We start from the raw sequence: 13,538 nt of genomic DNA on the forward strand, positions 1-13,538 counted from the left end.
GAAGACAGTCCCCTGATCTTCCATTAATTTTTCCAACTGCAGTGCCACTAAGGATCCTTTCCTAGACAATGCAAGCACACACATCACAGCTCCCCACTCTGCAACATGCTCTTGCTGAATATAAACACACTGTATATATTGATCCTCTCCCCCTTGCTTTCTTTCTCCCCCAGCGTGCAGGTGGTAAAACACTGTCTGCCATGAACTTCATCAGGAAAAAAAAAAGAAGAAAAAGCTGTGGTTTGGAAGCTGCTGGATGGCAAACTGCAGGCTGGGAATGTGGCTGCCAAAACCACCACAAGGAGAGTGGGGCATAGAGGCACTTGTGGAGAATTCTGTTTGCTAATTGCGCACGGAATTTCAGGTAAGGAACATCCAGCATAATTTGTTATAACAGGGAATGCCCTGGGTTTTGCTTTCCAGGGTGGCTTTTTTGCATCATTATTACTTTTATTTTTACTGCTGCCATTACAAATGGCCAGCTCTCTGTGGCTGGGAGCACACTTCACAGAGGGGCTGTGGGGCAGCACAGGACGTTTTTAGCCACACACACGACAGGCAGTACCAGCACGTATCTCCAGGCCCTGCTGTACGCCAGGGCAGGATCTGTTCCTGGCTGTGAGAGGACAGATTCCTCTCAATGCTTCACCTCTCCAAACACAGGAATGTGCTGTGGATTCCCAAGTGCTGCTTGTGGGCTCAGTTTGTCACAGTTCTGAGCTGGTTCTCAGTGCCCTGAACTGCTGAGGCTTCCCAGGAACTGGTCATCCCTTTCCCTTCCAGCTATTTAGAGGTTCCTTCGATGCAAAACTGTGCTGGAAATTATCTCCAGCAGTGATCACAAGCTCCGAGTCCCTCTGCTTTGCATCTGGTTGCCATCCTGAAACTTTAACTAGTCCTACAACTTACTGCTAATTAGCTCCCAGCTAATAGTGCTGGCTACCAGTGCTGCAGCATTCAGGAGTCCGTGGGCATTAACAGGAATTGGCATTTGTTGATGGCCATGGTGGGAGCTGCCTGTCTGCAGCATTTCAGGGGTCCCTGTTGCTGGAATGTTGATTGCCTCCTCCAGTAATTAGCACTGACACTGAGCAAGTTTTTCAGAGGTCTCACTTGGCTGTGCAGAGCCCAAAGACACACTGGGCTCTGTCTGTGGTGAGGAGAGGCCAGTAATAATGTATTTCCCAACAATAATGTATTTCCCAGCAATATCCCTCCTCCTCTCCACTCCCCTGGCACAGGTAACACAGTGCCAAGGGATGGAGTCAGTGGCTCTCCTGCTACACTTTTCCCTGCTTTGTTGTCCTGCATGCAACGCTCTTTCACTGCTTTTTTAATGCATAGAGAACAATTTAAACATTTTAACTTAAAGTCAATTGCCTCCTTGGTTTGGGAATACGATGGCAGTTAAAATGCTGCGGGAATTTGGCACACCAGCAGTGAGTAACTCTGGTGGGCCTTTCCTTGCCTGTTAAAAGAGAGGGTGCATAATCAGAATTAAAGCACAGGGAATAGAGGCCCCTTGTAACTGTTGAGGGGTAGATGAGCACGTGGCCGGTGCTTCTTTAGGAAGACCAACCGCCTGTTTGGAAAAAGAGGTGCTGGGGAATGTCGCTGTCTCCCTGGTCAGCTTCCCAAATCCGCTCTGCAGAGAGAGGCACGTGCTGCACATCCCACCCGCGGCTCTGGCTCAGCCTGGCGCTGGAAAAGGAGCTTTTTCCATGTGCTACTGTGGAGAGGAAGCGGCTCTCACCCTCACCCTGAGGAAGATGAGCTATAGGAATATACAAGGGGCTTTTTTTATAGCTCAGGGGCCAGGAGGGGAAGCAGTGGTCATGAGCAGAGACTGGAAGTTGGCTCGTTAAGTAAATCTCAGGCTGTAGCTGGTTTTAATTTATTTTTTGTTTTATGTGCAGGAGACTTGGCCTTGCAGGCCTGGCTAATATCAAAGCCTGGGGTTTTGTAGATTTTTAATCAAGGTCCACTTTGGGGGGTTCTGCTTTCAGGGCTTGTGGATGTGTAGGATTTTTTTGTCATGTTTTTCATTTTTTTCTTGCTGCAGTGTCTGGATTTCTTTAGTTCAACTTTTCCATTTTCAGACTTGAGCCAAGTGAGCTATTTCAAATTACCCAGCACTTTCCAGGGATTTTTTTGTTGTTGTTGTTTGGGGGTTTTTTGGTTTGGGATATTTCTTTTTTTTTTTTTTTTTTTTTTTTTTAGCAGACTTGCAGTCCAGTTTCTCTGAAAATCACAGATGGCATTGCAATCCTACCCCATTACCTCTCACTAATTTGGCATTCTTTGCAGTGTCTGAGTATTTTATTGTTCATCAAATCTGTATGAAAGGACTTTTATATAAATTTTTTGTTTGTTTTGTCCCTCTGCTGGCAGGAAAAGTAAATCCCAAAGTATTTCAGCAGGTGCTATCAATATGCAAATAATGGAGAGTACACTGGGTCTAATAGACCTCCCAACTACATGGGAGGTGTCGCTGTTGGAGCAAATTAGCTTTCTGTAATTTGCATGCTTTCCACAGCCTCCTGGGATTATATTTTAGATCAGAGACAATAAAAGCATATGCTGTTAGTTTTAAATGTAACTAATTTTAGACTTTGAAACCATTTTAACCTAACTTCTTAGTGTTAAACTGTTATTTGCACAGAAACTTTCCACAGAGCTTGTAATTTGCACGGCCTTTCTGTTCCCCCATTAACTGCTCCATCTCTCTTTCCAGGTTGAAAGAGAAGAAGGGAATCTGCCAGATGGCTGCATCCTGAAAAACAGGTATTTCTCACAAAACCAACTCCAGAATGTCCTAGCCTGGTTCTGAGTCTGCATTCAGGTCCTGATAGGGTCAAACGTCTTCCCTCCCCTTTGGCATCTCCATATGTTGTAAATCCATCCCAAAAGAATGCTGTGGTCCCTGCTGGCCGCTCACAGAGGGAAGAAGCTGCTCGTGGCATCAGAAAATCTTTGCTCACCCCGCAAAGCAAAGAGTCCCTGAGCTGATGTGGCACCAATGCCCAGTGTGGCTGCCTAGCCTGTGCCTGGTGAGAGTCTGCTGGGAAGCTCTGTTCGGAACAAACGGGAAGAGAAGCGAGGATTTTGCTGCAGGCTCAGTCTGTACAGTCAAATGTTGCTGACTTGCACTGGCACATTATCAATGGCACTTTCCAGTTGATACTGACAGCAGCAATTGCACTGTTGGTGCCTGGGCTTTGGGACAACGGGAATGATGGGGCATCACTCCCGTGCCCAAGGAGCTGTGTCTGAATCCCGGGTGCTGCCATGGCTGCTTCGTGCTGGACTGGCCAGGTGGGTGACACAGGGCAGCCACTCCAGCCCTGCCCCTTGTCCCCATCCTGCCCTTGTGGAGCTGGTAGGACCCAATTCCTGCTGCATGGAAGGACTGCAGTGAAGGCTGTGAGAGAGGAGCAGCGGGCCCAGCTGTGCCTCAGCAGCAGCAGACTGCAGAGGTGTCAGTCTGGGGAAGGTGCAGAGGCAGCCCTGGTGTTTTGTCCCCCTGCCAGCTGTCGGGGTGCCTGGAGGCTGTGATTTGGGAGTTCCCTGTGGCACAGCTGCTCCCTTGCTCGTAGATCTCTGTGCAGGGTTTCCAGGTCACTTGGGCTGTGGGGTGGTGGCCATCCTTTATTTCAGGAGGGACAGAGTTCAGGGGTAGGATCAGATGTGTAGAGGAGATAGCAGCCAGGTAGAGATCAAGTTAGCATTGTCAAATGTATTTCTGGCATGGGAAAGGTGAGTGTAGCAAAAGACTAAGTCTGAGAGGGGTCCTTTGAGACAAGAAACTCACGGGATGCAGCTCTGGCCATTCAGCAACATGTGGTGAGACTCTTCTGAATTTTTGGGGCCACAACTTTGCCATCAATGTTTTGTAAGTGTGTTTCACACAGACAATATTATGGAAGCAGTTTGTTTCCCAAGGAGTGTTCTTTAAAAGCTGGAAAATACTGGGTGCTAATTTTTTTCTCTCATCTCACCCTAAATGTTTTCCAGCATTAATACCAATGACCTCCCACTTCTGCTGCTTTTTATTAATAGGACGTGGCTTGCCTGTTCTAAGCCTGGGCACTGGAGCTGGAAACACTTGCTTTATTTAAAAATAAAAACAAAGAGAGAGAAAAAAGGGCTCTGATTACTCAGGTGTCGACAGAAAAAAACTGCGATGTTGTGCCAGATGGCTGCATTTGTGAAGCAGAGTGTAGTCAGAAGGAAAGTGGAAGGAGACAAGGCAAGTGTACATCAGGAGTGTGAAAACATGACCAAAATACCTTCAGCCTTGTTTCACCAACACTGGATTAGGAGGCAACTGTGGTGAGATCCAAGCAAAGCAAAGCAGAAGGGGACACTGTTTGGAAAACAAAAATGTCTTTCACAAAAGCTTTGAATTAACAAAAATCAGGAGGTTTTGCATTAAATGGGCCAGTGCCTCAGAGCTCTGTGCCAAGTGCCACTGTGAAGTGCCACGTGTGGCAGAGTAAAACAATGATGGCAGCAGGTTGTGTCCGGGCTCAGTGTCCACTGGAGCTGGATGTGGTGTGCCCAGGCATTGCTGAGTGCCCGCTATCCCGGTGACTCCGACACTGCCCAGCTCCTGCCACGGCTGCACGTGGCCGGGAAGCGTTTCCCAGTGATGCGGGAGCTGTGCTGGCTCCTCCCTGAGGAGGTGCCCTGAGGCACCTTCACAGCCGTGCTCGTGGCTCTGCCCCTGCCCACACAGGCGGCACCCAGGAGCCCTCGTGTTGGGGGTCTGGGTTATGTCCACGCCAGAAGTGGGCACTTGTGTGTGATACCAGCACTGGCCGGTTTGTGCCTCAGGCTGTTTGGACTCGTTCCTCACCTCCTGCAGAAGCTTCACTCAACTTCTGCTGCCAGGACAGTCTGTGCCAAGCCTGTAAAAGCCGGGCCCTTGGCAGGCCTGTGGGCGGGGGCTTTATTACCCTTTTATATCCTGAAATGGAGCCTGGGCGCTTTCAGCTTTGCTTCCGTGCTGAAGCTTTTGGCTGTCACACAGGGCAAAGTTTAGAATAGTTTGATCTCAGACCACAGATCCAAATTTTTTTTTTTTTTCCATGCTTAAGCTGCCTCTGCGCAGGCTGCCTCGGAGCTCCACATTCTCACCTCCCCTGTGGTGTCTCAGGGGAAATGGAGGCTCTGACATGGGCACAGAGGGGCCACTCTGAAGCTTTGGTCTCTTGGCCTTGGCTTTGGCTGTGTCTCTTGGTTTACAAACTTGGTGGTGCTTGGGTTTTGTCATGAGTCTGAAATCCTGGTGTGCTTAGGCTGCACTTTGATTAGAACAGGGCCAGGAAAATCTCTGTTAATTTTCACCCAAACCATTTCCGCACAGCTTTCTCACCCCCCAACCCCAAAGCTACTTCCCCTTTTCACAGGTACTTTCTAGCAATGAACTTCATCCACGGATACTGAAGGTAGGTTACATTTCCAACAACAGGTACAGAGAAAGTGGCAGGAACATGGATCTCCCTCTGATCCCTGCTCTGGTACAACTAAAGCTTGAATGTGAGTTTCATTCTTTTATTTTTATAAAATCTGAATTTCTACACTAACTTTGGATCAAAAGTTTATTCTCCACACCAGGAAGCTGATTTTTTTTTATTTGCTACAAACTTCATTGTCTTATTTAGGGAGTGTGTTCACAATTGAGAAAGAATTGCCTTTATTAACAAATCAAAAGCTTGTGCTGTCAAAACTGAAATCGTTCTACCTTTTTATGTGCAAATTAGAGCTTCTGTCAAACCTTCAGCCATGGTGCATTTAATTTGTGGAAATAGAAAAATATCTGGCTTAATATTAAAATATTCTGCATGAGGAAGGAAATATTTGAAGTGATGCATTGCAGTCAAGATTCTCGAAAAATCAGATTTGAAAGAAAGAAAGTGGTGCTTTAACAGAATTTATTTTCCCTACTTTTGCCAGAGTTTGGAGCAGTCCTTAAAAGTGTTATACAGGTCTCTGAATATCTGGTTGGATCATGGCCTTTGAGTGTGAACCAAGCTAAATCTAAGTGTGTCCAGGGCAGGGGAGCAGGATCCGCTGGGTTTTTCCTTAGGAAAGGGTCACAAGATGTTTATTTTTTTAATTAATGGCAAAGGTACTGAGAAACTTTTGAGTCGATTCATTAAAGTTGGGGTAAAACAAAAAAAAGCAACTGTTGGTTTCAGCATGGTAACTTGTGTTTTGGAAGGTAGTAGAGAGGATAAAATTCTGATTACCTGAAGCTGGGCACTGATTCTTTATTTAGGGTTCCGAATAAAGAGCTGTGTGCCCAGCAAGGTGAGGCACTGATGGACAGAATGTGAGCTCCTTCCAGCACAAACAGTTTGGGTTTGAGCCCAAGGCAGCCCACACTCACCCTGAGCCTGGATCTGCTGGTTTCTTTCTGCTTTTTGCAGCAACTTGTCCTGCTGGTGGCCTGGTTTTGTTGGAAGAACAAGGAAAACCCTGCAGAACCCCCTTCTCAGTGTGCTCACTCTCTTTAGCTGCATTTTGGCTTATTTGGTTTTTTCCCTAGCATCCCAGGAGGTTACTTCATGTTGAATTCCCAACTCTCCTGTGACCTGAGAGCCTTTCCCATGGCTCTTTGGGAGGAGGGTCCTGTCCAGGCAAGCTGTGTTTGCCCATCATTTTTTTTTTCCAACTGCATGTGAGACTATCTCTGCCTGTCTTCAGGGAGGTTTTACTGGGGATGAGTCCATTTTACCTCGTTATTGCCAAGGCCTGAACCAGGGACTTCTGCCCTTCTGCAGAGCTGAGAGGAGAGGAAGTGGCTGTTCCTTGAGGAGCAGCCTCACTCCCTGAAGTGGCAGTGCAATTACCCCATGGAAGAGGCTGCTGGAGCAGTGCGTTAGCAATGCCTGCGTCCAGGCTGGGATGTGCCTATGGAATCCTAGTGCAGGTGTTGTTTCCAGCCACCTGGCTGAAGTGGGAGAGCCCTTCCCACCACACCAGTGCAGTCACAACCACCCACTTCTGTGCAGAGGGTACAGAAAATATTCCATGAATTCCTGTCATTGTGTGCAGGCACCCAGAGCACTTGGTCCCCTACGACTTTATGCCAGTGTTGTTGTTGGTAATGCAGAATTCCAGCATCCAGGGTTCTACATTTAGTTTTTCTGGCTCATCTCTCCCAGGGGGTTCCTGCAGGCTGAATGTGCAGTGCACTCAATGTGAAGGTGTTTATTAGGCCATTAGCCATAATTAATGGCAGGGCAGCTACTGAGGCTGTGGGCTGTCCCAGGTTTGCCCACATTCTCTTTTCATACTCATGCCCCAGCATGAATTATATGATGTTCATATTCAGCCTCTCACCATTAGAGACCAGCAAAGTGGTTTGGGTTGGGATCTCCTATTTCAGGCCATAAACATATGATCCAGCCACCCCATAAAGTACATTCCTCCTGCTTTCCATGAATTCTCAGGCATAGCTGTGGCACGCAGCGGGTTTGGGTCTGGTCCCTCCAGGTGGAGAAAATCCTGCCCAGCAAAGCTGTAAGGCACGGTGTGAAAGAGGCGCTGGAGCTTCACCCAAACTGGTGAGTTTTGCCTCTGCTGCAGTCACAACTTCTGTGGATACTGTGCTGTTGCCCTGCTTCCATGCAGGGATTCAGGGACAAAGCTCTCCGAATGCCACGGTTTGCTGTGGTGGGAGGCACAGGAGGGAGGTGAAGGCACTGGAGAGCCAGGCACCTCCCTGGCAACTCTTCCCCTGCCAGGAGTGCTGCAGCCTCATGCACTTGATCCTTTAATTGGCCCATGTGCAGGCTGGACAGCTCTCCCTTTATTATTGTTATTATTATGCAATCAGACACTACTTACTTCCAGAATGTGCTGGAGATGCACTATTTATACAGAAACCATGTACACGGAGACCCATTTTCTCCATGGTGATTGCAGATAATGTGGAAAGCTCTGCTTTGATTCATTAGTAGAGCAAAAGAGATTGTCAGGATTATTTGGTATAATTCACAGCACTTCAAAATGCATATATTTTCATAATACTCTAAATCTATCACTTGGGCTGGTAACGCAAGCATGTGACGACTGCTTTGCTGTAGTGCTGTCATCTTAAAATTGGGGTGGTGCCATTTTTTTACTGGAACAGGCCAACCTGGATGTGTGGTGGGTGACCATTGTGCAGTATTTGTAGGACTGCACAGAGCTCACGAGGAACCCTGGCACCTCCAGAGCCCCCAGAGTCAAGAGCCTGGGGAACCACCAAGCTGAGAACCTGTTTTCATAGAATCATAGAATGGTTTGAGCTGGATAGGAACCTTGACGATCGTCCAGTTCCAACCCCCAAAAGAGACACAAGTCAAAGAAAAAAATCTAAGGAATTTTGTTTCTTGGGTTGAAAATAGAACCACTGATAATTTTATTGAGTTCATTTTGTTTAGGAGAAAAGTATCTTTTAGTATTTCTTTTGGATAAAATTTTGTGCTGCATCTACTCAGTGTTATTTTCTGACAAGGTGAGTAAGCAAAACTCTTTCAGATTCCTTATTTCATATCCATTCCTTTCTTGCTTTATCAGGACCATCCTTGGGCTGCACTGGGCATTACTTCATCCAGGCCAGTACTGGACGAGCCTTGCTACTTACATTCACAACAAACATCCAGCTCTAGTAAAAATCTCTGAGTTTAAGCCCAGCTTTAAAGACACAGTTTCAAAAACTCTTTCTAACCAGAGGTAACCTTTGGCAAATCTTTATCATTTCCAAGTATGGGTAGAGATTTTTTCCTAAAAAAAATGCAGATGGCAATTTCTGACAGCCATTTACAATTTTTTCACCCAACCATCGTGTGCACATAGACCTCACCACCCTCACAGCAAGGCTTGTCCACTGGAGACAGGATTTAAAATATCACTGCTTTAAGTGATTAAACTTGCCTTACACTCCTGAGACCATCATGTGGGGGTTTATCCTTTTCTCCTTCCACCCCTCATCTCTCTGTGACTTTGCTGGGCGCTGTGGTGTATTTGCCCACCTCTGGAAATCAGCTGTATAATTTACATCTCTAACTTCAGTTGCTTACTGACCAGGGCTTTTCTTTTAGTATCACAGATTAAAATGTTCCAGTTGTCACCTGCAAATCTTCCTCGGCCCATCCTGGGAAAAGGAAATGTGGTCAGACAGGCTTTTCCCTCAGGTCCCAGCTTCTCCCACCTTTACTAAACCCAAGGTTGCCTGTGTACCTGATTTCCCAACTCAATCCGTCTCTAATCAGTTATATATTTTTAAATAATTTTCTGAAAAATGGACAGAAATGATGAGGATCATTTACCAATGAGAGCTGCCTTCATTGCTGCCATTCCCCCATGTATGTATTTGCTTCTCTGTCTTAACACCTGAAATGTTTGGGAAAAAATTTAAACATGGCCAATGACCACATTTAATGCAGGAACTCTGGCGCCTCTGGGCTCTGTATTTACAGCTCTGTCATGTTCCTTTCTTGTACTGACCTGGAGGATTTTTTTTTCTGATCTGATGAAAAGGTTGTCTGTCATGATGTGGTTATTGCAGCACAAAATACTGCCTAAAACTTTACCCTGAACAAATTTTGTACAAGGACAGTTTACCCCAGAATTCCAAAGGAGGTGAAATCCTCCTCATGCGCTCCAAAGGGGGACGCTGCTTGGGGTAAATAAAACTGGGGTGAGTCTCAAAATCCATCATGGAGCCTCAGTTTCAAGTGCACTTTCGGATCCCGGCTGAAGCCACTCTGCTCCAAGAGTTACTCCAGTGAACTTGGAGTTTATCATGGATTAACATGGATATTCATTGATGTACGAGTCAGAAATTTTAAAATTACATGTAATAATCATCGTGTGTGGCTTGAAAAACATTCAAGGTACTTTCAGCCTTATCAAATGATGCTGTTCAATGACTGTTGCCAACCACAAAGAGGACTAATTTCTAATTAATTAGGATCTTCACAAATTTCACATCCCTTTCCACTCACATTGTCCATGAACAGATTGTGATTTTTAATTTTTTTTTTTTTTCCATTAGACATAATTATTCCCAAAGTCCTTTGTGGAGGGAGGGTGACTTTTCCTGCCTCTGTAGCTGGTTCAAAGGTAAGACATGGTATTTGGGAAGCAGACAGGAGGTGCTGTGCTCACAGACTGCTTATGTGGGGCTGGTTGTTTTCCCTGACTGAATGAACGTGACCTAGGGAAGTTTCTCCATTTAAATTCGTTGTGTTATTTGTTCAGAACGTCTCTCTGCAATTTTTTTACATGTTCTGGTTCACTCACTCTTAGAATGGTTGGAGGCAGCAAATGCAACTCCTGGCCCCCTTAAATCACAGGAAGTATTTTGTATGGCAGTGCAGGACTTCATTCTTTCAAACTGCAGAATCCTTAAACTAAATCCTTAACTAAAATGCAGAATCCGCTTAACTAATTAAGCGCTTAACTATAACATATTTACTTACCCTGCTGAGTCCTTCGTCAGCCACTGCTCGTGGGCCCTTTATGAGCAGTTACCTGAGCTATTCTCCCACCACTGTAAACAGGAACCTTCACTCTGGTAACTTTTTAAGAGCTGTAGTAAAAAAAAAAAAGAACGTCAAGAATTGCTGTCCAAGTCCTTTTAAAGTCGAGTGCATGAGGCAGCTCCGCTCCCCTGGCCAAAGGGAGGGCTGGGTGGTTTGTTTTTCAGTGAGACACAAAGCCAAGAGGGCTCTGTTTTCACATGCTAATGAAGCCCAAGGTGACAGGAATTTGGCATAGCCTGATCTGAGCAGTTTTGGGCCAGGATGGGACTGGCCAGGGCATTACATTGAAGCATCACTGAACACAAACCTACAGCCTGCTCCTAAAACTTCATCAGAAATTAATCCAGTGCCAAATGCCCTCTCCATAGCCCAGTTTTTTTGGCAAAGTGTTTTTCAGCATAAGTGATAAATATTTTGGTAATTTAAGAGCCCAGTGTCCAGACCTTGGATCATTTGCTTGCTTTCCAGAAATGCGTTGGAGGTGCTGAAAGTCTCCAAAATGTGCCCAGTGAGCTTCCCAGTGAGCTAAAGGGTACATTAACCTAGGGGAGATGCATTCCAGAGCACGTGTGCTGTACATCATTAGCATCGTCTTCAAGCTTTACAAGTGCTTCAGAAAAAAAAAATAAGAAAAAAGATCAGAGCAAATTATAACTTTTTAAAGCAAATTTTTAAAGTTCAGCACTTGTGTTCCAACATCATGCCCCTGAGGCACAAACACAACTGCCCCACACCGAAGTCAGTGGGGCTGCTCTGAATCCCAGTTTGGGGATGCTCTGACTGCTCGGGTGCCACAGGAACGATGGCTCTGCCAGGTTTGTTCTGTCCCAGGAATGCCACCCACTGCACTGGGCATGGGAAGATGTGTCCACAGCAGCTCCTGCAAAAACCAAGCAGAAAGCCCAACCTCTGCCAGACCAGGTGATTTAGTTACCTTCAGGTGAAGAGTGGCTGTTCTTTGCCACTTCTTTCTAGACAGGAATTCAGCTCTGCATTTTAACAGAAAACGCTGGAAATAAAGTATTTTCAGGTGAGGGGGAGAAATTCCAAGTTCCTTAAAATTACTGTGAAATTGATAAATAGATAAACATAGGGTGTGGGATTCAATCACCTCCCTTTCCTTTTTTCCCCCCCCAGAAAGCCATTCCCAGCTGGATTTTCCCCAAGATGTTAATACTGTGCTGGGTTTAATGCTGACTGAAGCAAGGTAGCAAGTGGCTATTGCAGGCCTGACATGCCTGTTCTGCCAGGGAACAGCGTGAGCTTTCAACGCAGCAAACAAGGTGAACTTTGTTGGGTCATCCATCTGCTTTTGCCTGCCTTGGCCAGGTATGTGCTCACAACAAGGATGACTTAATTCAGGATCAGTTTATTTGTACTTTCCTCCGTCAAGGCCTGATTAGTAAGGCCGGAAACAGTGTTCAACCCAAAGACGGGTTTTTTGGTGTTTTTTCTGGATAACAAGTTCTTCTTTTGAGGAACTGGTCTGAAGTTTGTAGTAGCAGCTTTGTAGGCAGTTTGTCTGCTCACAGAGCTGATGTTGCTGATTGTGAAACAAGAAGCTGAAACATTCTAGGTACAGCCAGGCAAAGGCAATCTTTCCATTTTCTGCTTCCTAGAGTGCACTTGCAAAGGAGAACACTTTTCAGTTGTTCCTCTTCAGCATGAATTCCTGTTCCATCTCCCTCATTACTCAGATCTAGTCCATCAGATCAGAGGCAGGAATACAGGCCTGTGTCTCTGTAATGTGACACAGAACTAGCAGTGAAAATGGGCTTTAAATGGTGCCACTGTGTTGATTTAGGTGGATTTTACCTGAGAAATAATATGCAAATTAAAGCATTACTCAAAAAGGTGTGCACCGTACTTAAAAATACACCTTTAGTGCTCAGCATCCAAACATTCCTGTTTTCTGTTTCCAGTATTCATCAGCTCCACTTCCCGTTGGTTTTCTTTCTTTAAATCTGATGCTGCTCCTAGGATGTATGTGCTTGTATTTGTGTGCATGTGTCGGCCCATGATTGTTTCTACTGCTAAAGCTGGCAATGTAGCTACTGTTTTCCAAGCTCAGTTACTATTTTGGCAAAGCATGGGTATTTGGGGATATGAAAACTGCTCAGCTGCCTTAAGGAAAAAAATTTTCCATAGGTTTTTGTTTCCATACTTTCCAGTTTTCCACTCATCAGCTGCAGGCTCATGTTGAAAAATGTCTTTCAGTGTCAGAACTTCAGAACTTGCAAACCCCAGCAATGGGGGGCAAGTTCACTGTCTCTGAGCAGGTCTGTCTGCTAATAAGGGAATAAATACAAGTAACACAAGCAGATGAATATTAACTAATACCAAAGCACACCTAACCCCTCTGAATTGCCTTCTCTGTTCACATTCTTGCCATTTGAGCAGCAGGGCAGCATCAGCTCTCCTCACATACTGCAGCCTGAGCAAACAGCTCCAAAGGGCCAAAAGAAGCAAATAAAATGTATTTGTTATTACGGCTGACCTTAGGCAGGCAGTATGTGGAGCTGCGGGAATCATCTGCAGAATCTCTGATTATAAGTATGGTGATAACTGGTAAAACTGTGCTGAACTACTGTGAAACAATTCAGGTAGTCAGCAAACAGGGCTAATTGCTAGTTTGGGGGAGATTATGGGTAATTTACTGCCCACTGAGGGCTTCTACCTAAAAATAAGCTTTTTTTTTTTTTCCTCCCTTTGGACAGCACTTGCATGCTAATGTAGAATTCCTGATGCAATTACATGTGAAGAGGACATTCAGATGCACTTCCATAAATGCCCTTCTGCTTCTCAATTACATTAACTGTCTTTGTAGATCCTTTGATAGAAACCATATTCTTCACTATTTTTTAAATGGAGAACAGGCCCTGAGCTAGACTGTGCCATTATCCAAGATGTCCCGATCAAAGGGCTGAGGGTAACACAATAAACACAAGGAAAGAAACTACTGCTGGTTTCCAACACAAACTTAACGGGAAAGTGTCA

The 13,538-nt window shown here is 45.5% G+C and overlaps 2 long non-coding RNA genes across 16 annotated transcripts in view; one reads left to right on the forward strand and one right to left on the reverse strand.

Annotated features, from left to right (window-relative positions):
* The window catches only part of LOC104691503, a 481,199-nt gene that overhangs the window by 458,089 nt on the left and 9,572 nt on the right, over positions 1–13,538 (forward strand). For 8 of the 15 annotated variants that reach the window (XR_005603991.1, XR_005603992.1, XR_005603989.1 and 5 more), the window contains 3 exons: positions 174–364; positions 2,735–10,119; positions 11,679–11,870. This is a non-coding gene — a long non-coding RNA (uncharacterized LOC104691503). The remainder of the gene's footprint in view (positions 1–173; positions 365–2,734; positions 10,120–11,678; positions 11,871–13,538) is intronic. The other 7 variants (XR_005603995.1, XR_005604001.1, XR_005603996.1 and 4 more) reach the window with 6 other exon arrangements.
* LOC120411583 lies at positions 9,061–11,685 on the reverse strand. Its single transcript, XR_005604007.1, has 3 exons — positions 10,985–11,685; positions 10,479–10,588; positions 9,061–9,148 (listed from the first exon to the last, which is right to left on the reverse strand). It is a non-coding gene; the product is annotated as an uncharacterized LOC120411583 (long non-coding RNA).

Source organism: Corvus cornix, chromosome 3 (assembly GCF_000738735.6).
Source record: "Corvus cornix cornix isolate S_Up_H32 chromosome 3, ASM73873v5, whole genome shotgun sequence".
NCBI classification, from domain to species: domain Eukaryota; kingdom Metazoa; phylum Chordata; class Aves; order Passeriformes; family Corvidae; genus Corvus; species Corvus cornix.